Genomic DNA, 6,844 nt, shown 5'->3' with positions numbered 1-6,844 from the left:
GCATTGCAAGTCCCAGTGGCTCTCTCCAGCCCTGCTGGTGTCTGAAGCAGAAGATACCCATCTAGGGAAGGGAAGCACAGCCGCCTATTTTGTGCAACAAACCAGCTATGAAAACAGTTTAAAAGTTGACCATAAAGCAATAAACATTTGCAATTGTCCATGACTAAACTATAGATTTTATATATTAGAAAAACCTGCCAAACCACTGCAGACAAAGGAAGGAAGGAGTTGAGAGTTCCTGGCTTCTGGCCCTGTTCTTGGTCCACTACCCAGACCCAACTGTCCTTGTGATAAATACAAGTAGACTGTTATAGAAATAACACCAAGCTTACAAAATCCCAGTGAGGTTCCCCACGTGCTTCAGGGTGCCGTGGCACTGTCAGATAGATGGGGGGGAACATATTTTCATCATCTCTTTTGCTGGTGCCCTCTCTTGCCCAAAAGCACTCCAGCATTCTCCCAGAAGTCAAGTGCTGGCATTTCAAAGGCCACAGCTTGCTCAGGATCAAATACGCAGCAGTTGTTGCCCTTTCTGTTTAGGCCTTAAGCCTTGAATCAACAGTAAGAATCCCGGACATGGGAAAATACAGTGCTGACAAATACGTAATTTAATTAAATGGGCTGACATTGTTTAAGCAATAGCCCTTTCCTCTGATCCATCTCTCTCAGAACTCTTTGTCTTAATATTATGGTCTACTTGAAACACTTGAGCTCATGAATGGATTAAAGAGGGTTTCATTTGTTTTATTTATTATTTTTACTGCTTTGCTTGGCTTTTTACAAACAGGGGAGGCACAGCCCTCATTTAGAATTCACTGGAACATGCACATTCTTTCCTCCTCCCCTGCCTACAGAGGGTTGAAAAAAATATAACAAAAAGATTGCAACTGCTTCAAAAGTACAAAAACTCTTGGGTAATTTGTCATCAACATTTACAGATTAACAAAAGCAGCTTTAGAAAACAATCATTTCAAAACCTAGATAGGATACACATTTACTGCAACAGTAAATTGTGGGATTCTTTAAAAAGAGCAAGCCAATTTTTTTACCCAATTACTTTTTGTTCAAAATCACAGTAAAGAGCCAATATTACAAACTTACTTTTTTTGCGTTCTGATTAAATTCAGTCTTTGATTTTAATGCGCGAGTCCTTGTGCTCTCCCAAATAGGATCTCAGTATTGTAATATCTTGCTGTGATGGTTGTGTATCCCTTGAAATGCATCATTGATGCATTATATCAGCAAGGACTCAAGCTTCCATTTATCTTCAAATATTTCACAATCCACTGCAGCATATTCTCAGTTGCAATTTTTGCTTTCAAGTTTGGCCACCATGTGTGTAGCATTAATTTCTCTGTTCACATGTAATTCATTCAGGGACTTACACCAGCTGAGAACCACATATGGAGGCCCAGATTTACAGAGCTTTTATTTTGTGCCATGGAAGCCTACAAGAAACAATTTTCTGTTTGAATATTGAGTGTTTACAGAGGTCTTGTTGTTCACTAGAGACAGCGGATTATGAAATCATATTCTGCAAGAATCCCATCCAAAAAACCTGACTGTAACATTTATTAACTCCTCTTTGTTCCAATGCTCACAGGGTTCTTGGGGGGCAATTGAACATCACTTGTCCTCTCTCAGGGCTTGTTGATTGTTATTACTATTTACCATTAAAAAAAAATATAAATAAAATATTGGTCCAGTCTCAGCCTCTTTCTGTTGTGTCTGCCATTACAGCAACGTTGAGTATCCAAGACATGGCATCAGAGACAGGGATGAGGACTGGGACTTGGGTCTCAAGAAGACCAACACATCTGCTCTAAAGCTTACCACAGCTTTCCTGCTGCTTGTACTGGATCTGAAGATGTGCATGGGGATCTATTTTGATGAGAAACAGACAAGAAATTACTTGTATTAAAAGTATTCACATCATACAGCTCACTAGGGTCCCCAGAGTAGGTACCTGTACCAGGCAGCTGATGTTTGTCTTTGAGAAGATGCTTTTATTTTATTGCATTTGAGTCAGCTCCAAAAGCAGATCTCTTTAAGACCCTTTTGTGGCATTCATTTAGTCTTGTTTTGAGAAAATAATGACACATATTGAGTGACTAATGTCCCACATAACTAATCCTGTAGCTCCTTATTTATCAAGATTTCAAGGCGAATGGAGCATTTTGATGGAAGGCAAGAATTTCTGAGGTTAAACCCAATGCTGACAAGAATCCTTGTAGGGATGCTTCAGGTGGAAGTCCACCTGTGATAGAGACCTGGAGGAGACACCACACGCTCATGGCTGTTTGGGGGAGGAGATGGGGTGGAAGTTAACTGATGAGGGATGCTCAGTCCCAGTTGCTGTTGGAGGTAATGGAGCTGGGTGGGTGGACTTGGGGTCTGGTCCCAGGAGACCTGACAGCCTCCCTGGCGAAGGATGGAAAGTGTGAATTGACTTTAATTAGGGTTCGCCCATGTGGCCTCCGATGTATCAGTTTAAGTCAAACATTAGCAACTGTCAATTTCTTCTTTCACCCAAGACCCAAATCCTGTAAACACAAGGACCGTAACAAATCCCTGAAGCAGGCTTTAGCACACATATATGGAAAACATACTAAACTATAAATACTGTATACCATATGGCATTGAGATTATCTAATTTCACTTCATAACTGGTGATAAAATGACCAATCAACTGACGTGCAGCATGAAATGTCAAGCCAACGATTCAGCTAGCCTTAATACGGCTCTGAGGTTTCATCATATCCTATTGCACCCTAAAAATAAGCACACACCTATTTTGCTGGTACCGAGAGCAAGAACATCATAGGAATCTGTGCAACAGGTCTGCCAGCAAAGCCAAAATTTGTCCTAGTTTCTCTGCAGGTATGTTAGGAGTGAGGAAGCTAGATTAGGAGGACACCCACTGTAGCAGAAGAGAAATTTTAAACTGTGCATTTATTTACTTATATGAAAAAAGTATTTGGGGAAGGTGCTACTCATCCATTTTTTACCTCAGTACTAAAATCAATTGATTTAATCATTGCACAGACCACAGTTCTAGTGCTCTGCTTCCCTTAATTATAGGGCTCCTACTCCAGCAGTGAAGTGTCAGCCCTCAGGAACAGATCGGCACTTTGATGACCAAGATCGAAGTTACTGTTATATTCCTGAGCTGGAGAAAAAGGATTTCATCGTTTGCTGAATTCATGGTGAAAAACAGAGGAGCCACCAAGGAACTGCTGAATGTTGTCTCTAAATAGAAATCACAAAGTGGTCTGCAGTGGTGCCTGAACATTCATGCTTAGAGAGAACATGGTTGGAGTGGCCTGCTTGAAGACACTGAAAGTCAAATGGACCTTGGAGCAATGAAAAAAACTAAAATCATGCAGAGCTTTAAAAATGTCTCTAAAGGAAGCATCAGCTTTTTTTCATAGTTAAACACCAATGTCATCAGCTCTGATTTTGTGGGGCTTTAGCCCCAGAAGCAGTGAGATCGATCAGTCTACAGATCCATTTCCCAGGAGAGTGCTGAAAAACGGCTTTGTTGGCTCATTTAAAATTAGCTTGGGTACAGCAGTTATGAATATACTGTGCAGAAAATTGTGCCCTGAATGATAAACAAATAGGTTGCTATGATTTGATGCTATTTTAATAGCTGGTGATTAACCAAATGAATGCCATTTGGTCTGGTCTGATTTGCCAAATGGTTCCTCTCTCCTACCAGCCGGTCAGCTGTAAAGTAGTGCCCCATACAGCTATGTGCTTTCACCATATAAACTCTGATAAAATAATTTTTAGAGGAATAGTAGTGTATTGTAAGGTATATACTCACATCAATCCCAAAATTGATTTTCTTCAGCTGAGGGAAGAGCATTCTCTAGAAAGGCATACTGAGGGTTTGGCTTTGACATGAGGTTAAGGTCCTCGGGGTCTTCTTCATCAGAAACATTCAGATATTTCAAGTGCATACATGCTTAAGATCCCCCATCCACCACAAACACATCTACAGAGAAAAAAGCAGATTAACATGACTCTAGCTAGTCTGAACAAAGTGCTTCCTTGCCTCAGTTATCAAGAACTGGTCGGCTGATGAAAGCAAGACCCCGCCATACTCCAACAACAGCTTGATTTTCAATGCAGTGATAATCAGCTTGAGGACTGCAGACTGGTCGTAGAAGAACTTGAAACTGAGAGCCTGCAAAGGACAATACACTATTGGTGTTAAACCAGAAGCAGGGGAGGAACCAAAGCCTCTCCTGACTTCTTGTTCACTCTGAAGTGGATCTATTTGGTGTCTGGTATAGGATGAGATCCTTTCCGAGACATCCCCCTGCCAGCTGCAGAGATTGTGATCCTGAGATGTTCAGCCCTGCTCTCTAATGGAAGATGGCTGGAGATGATGGGTGTGAATACCTTCAGCCCCCAGCCCATGCAGGTGAGGGAAGTTAGCACCGATGCTGCTGCCCAGCCTGGAGACAGCAGAGCTTGTCCTGCCTTGTATTGATGTATCAGAGAGCCACATTACCAAGTCCACTTTGGTAATTTATGTCTAAGTTTTGTTTTATCTACTTTAGTTGGAATTTTGCCTTTTTATTTTATTTTTTTAGTACAGGTTATTTTTATGAGGGAACACTCTAATTGGCATCTCGGCACCAACAGCAGTATGTCTCAGGTGGACCCGGCCAGTGCCTCGCTGTGTCCCCTCAGGGTACATTAATTAGCACGACTGCACTGGCTCGTGTCGCTGCCCAGTTCTAGCTGATGCCAGAGGTTAAACTGTCCCCTGACTGTCACCAATCTGAGCTCTGAATAGCTCTTCATATGCACAGTGCAAGTTAACATTGCTCTTTGGAGGGGGGGGGCTGGTACTGAACAAGCCCCTTGCTCCTTTGCTGCCTGTCTCTTATGGATTTGACCTTGGAAGGTAGCAAAGAGGTGTGGTGGAGCAGAAAATGAGGTGAGGGCTGGAGAATGCAGAGTAAAACGAGACAGAAAAGAAATAGGTGCAAACAAAAAACTGTGGCAAGAGTATGCATAGCTTAAAAACGCTAAACAAGAGACCTGGTCCAACAAGATGCTGAGAAAATGCTGAAATCAGGACAAAACCTCTCATTTCCCAGTAATGCCATTGAGAACTGATCCTCAGGCGTTCATACCTGGTAAGAAATCAGGCACTGTGCAACACAGTAAAACAAAACAAAACAAAAGAGACCCAAGTCTAATTTCTTATGATTGGCAGTGCCAGAAATTAATACTCTGAATACATTTCTGAGTGAGTGGTAATTCAAAGGTTTGCCTTGCCCTAGCATTTGTTTGATTTTTCTTCAGTATTTTTTAAGTAGTCACTTTGCACCATGCTTGAACAAAAAGGATAAAGAAAAATATTAACATCTAATGTAAAATTCTCGCTTCCTTGAAAAAAAAAATGGACAAAAATGAAAAAAAAAATGGTTAAAAGAGTGGTTTAAATGGTTAAATGGTTAATGGCTCTCACTTAGACTTCTCCAATTCCTTTACAAATTACTCAGACCCAGTGTCACAGAACACTTCTGTGTGAACGTTGCTCTGTGCAGGTAGTTGGAGAACTTCTTGTGTACTCAAAAAGATAAAGTGCAATTTTAAATGCTTTGCTGAACTGCACGAAACAGCAGAGCAATTTTTGTCCCTATTCTGTGAAAGATGAAATGGGGACATGGGAGGTTTTAATGTCAGTGTTATCAGAAGACTCCACAAACTGTGGTTTCTTCCACTTTTGGGACTGATTGTCAGAGGCACTGGGCAACACCACCTTCTCCTGCTCTTGTCACCAGACAATGCTGCCTTCTTCCCCAGACAAGCACAATTCCTGCGTTATTTGCATTTCATTTCTCCGTTACACGAGATAGCCGCGTTGTGTTGCTGCACAAAGAGGGGCTTTGTTTCCTAACCAAAGGCAGGCAAATAACCAGCTATTGAAATTTAAAAGGAACGGAATAATGTGACAAAATGCCACGTTGCTGGAATGCTTCTGCTCAAGAGCGTGCCTGCACAGATGGAGCAGAGCCTTGTCACCAGTGACCTTGTTCGCTCTTCCGCACCAGTTGCATTTTCCAAGTTCCTTACTCCTGCTGCAGCTCCGGACCTCCCGTTCTCAGTGGTATTGCAATTTGCCAGCATGCATCTCTGAGCGGGAACTCTTGAGCAAATCCTTAAAAAAAAAAATCAAAAGAAAATGATATTATGTTGATGTGATATAAAGCAAGCGATCACTGTGTTGGTGTAGCATGATCGTATCACCTGCCCTTCAGTGCCTGGCAATTTCTTGTTGCCTCACCATCACAGGCAGATGCTCCAGTGCCACCAAGCCAAAATACCTAATCAGCTGCTCCTAGCCAGCAATTCAAAAGGAGCCATTTGGAGATTTTCCTTTGACGCAATCTTTGTACGAAATTGGGATTAGACACCTACTTCATCATTTTTGAATCATTATTGATTCTACAGTAAACATGAATCCCAGTGACAGACCAAATCATCAAACACCCAGAATGCTGAGAGCTTCCTGGCATCTCCCAGAACTTCAGGCAGTGCAGGCAGCAGCGAATACAAACATGAACACCAGGACTCGAGCAGCCTTACACCAGGAGAGATCTGCCTGGAGAGCCAAGTGCCCAGCATAGAGACCCTGGGCAGTGTGGCACAGACAGTTCCCTGGTTTTGCTCTGAGATCTGAAGTGCTTTCTCAAGAGTCATATTAAAATGCATCAAGCCAGGAGAATTATTCCCAACCACCAAGCCCAGCCTTAGCCAGGTAAACTCCCATCCAGCCTGCAGCATAAGCAAAGACGGTGGGATCTGCAAATTGTAATTA

General features: G+C 42.2%; 1 long non-coding RNA gene across 1 annotated transcript in view; it reads right to left on the bottom strand.

Annotated features, from left to right (window-relative positions):
• Window positions 1-719: 719 nt before the first annotated feature.
• Window positions 720-6,844, bottom strand: part of LOC137860462 (uncharacterized) — a 30,447-nt gene continuing 24,322 nt past the window's right edge. Inside the window, exon 5 of the long non-coding RNA XR_011098925.1 lies at window positions 720-6,184. This is a non-coding gene — a long non-coding RNA (uncharacterized lncRNA). The remainder of the gene's footprint in view (window positions 6,185-6,844) is intronic.

This window comes from Anas acuta, chromosome 8 (assembly GCF_963932015.1).
Source record: "Anas acuta chromosome 8, bAnaAcu1.1, whole genome shotgun sequence".
NCBI classification, from domain to species: domain Eukaryota; kingdom Metazoa; phylum Chordata; class Aves; order Anseriformes; family Anatidae; genus Anas; species Anas acuta.
This window is presented reverse-complemented; position numbering and strand designations above follow the sequence as displayed.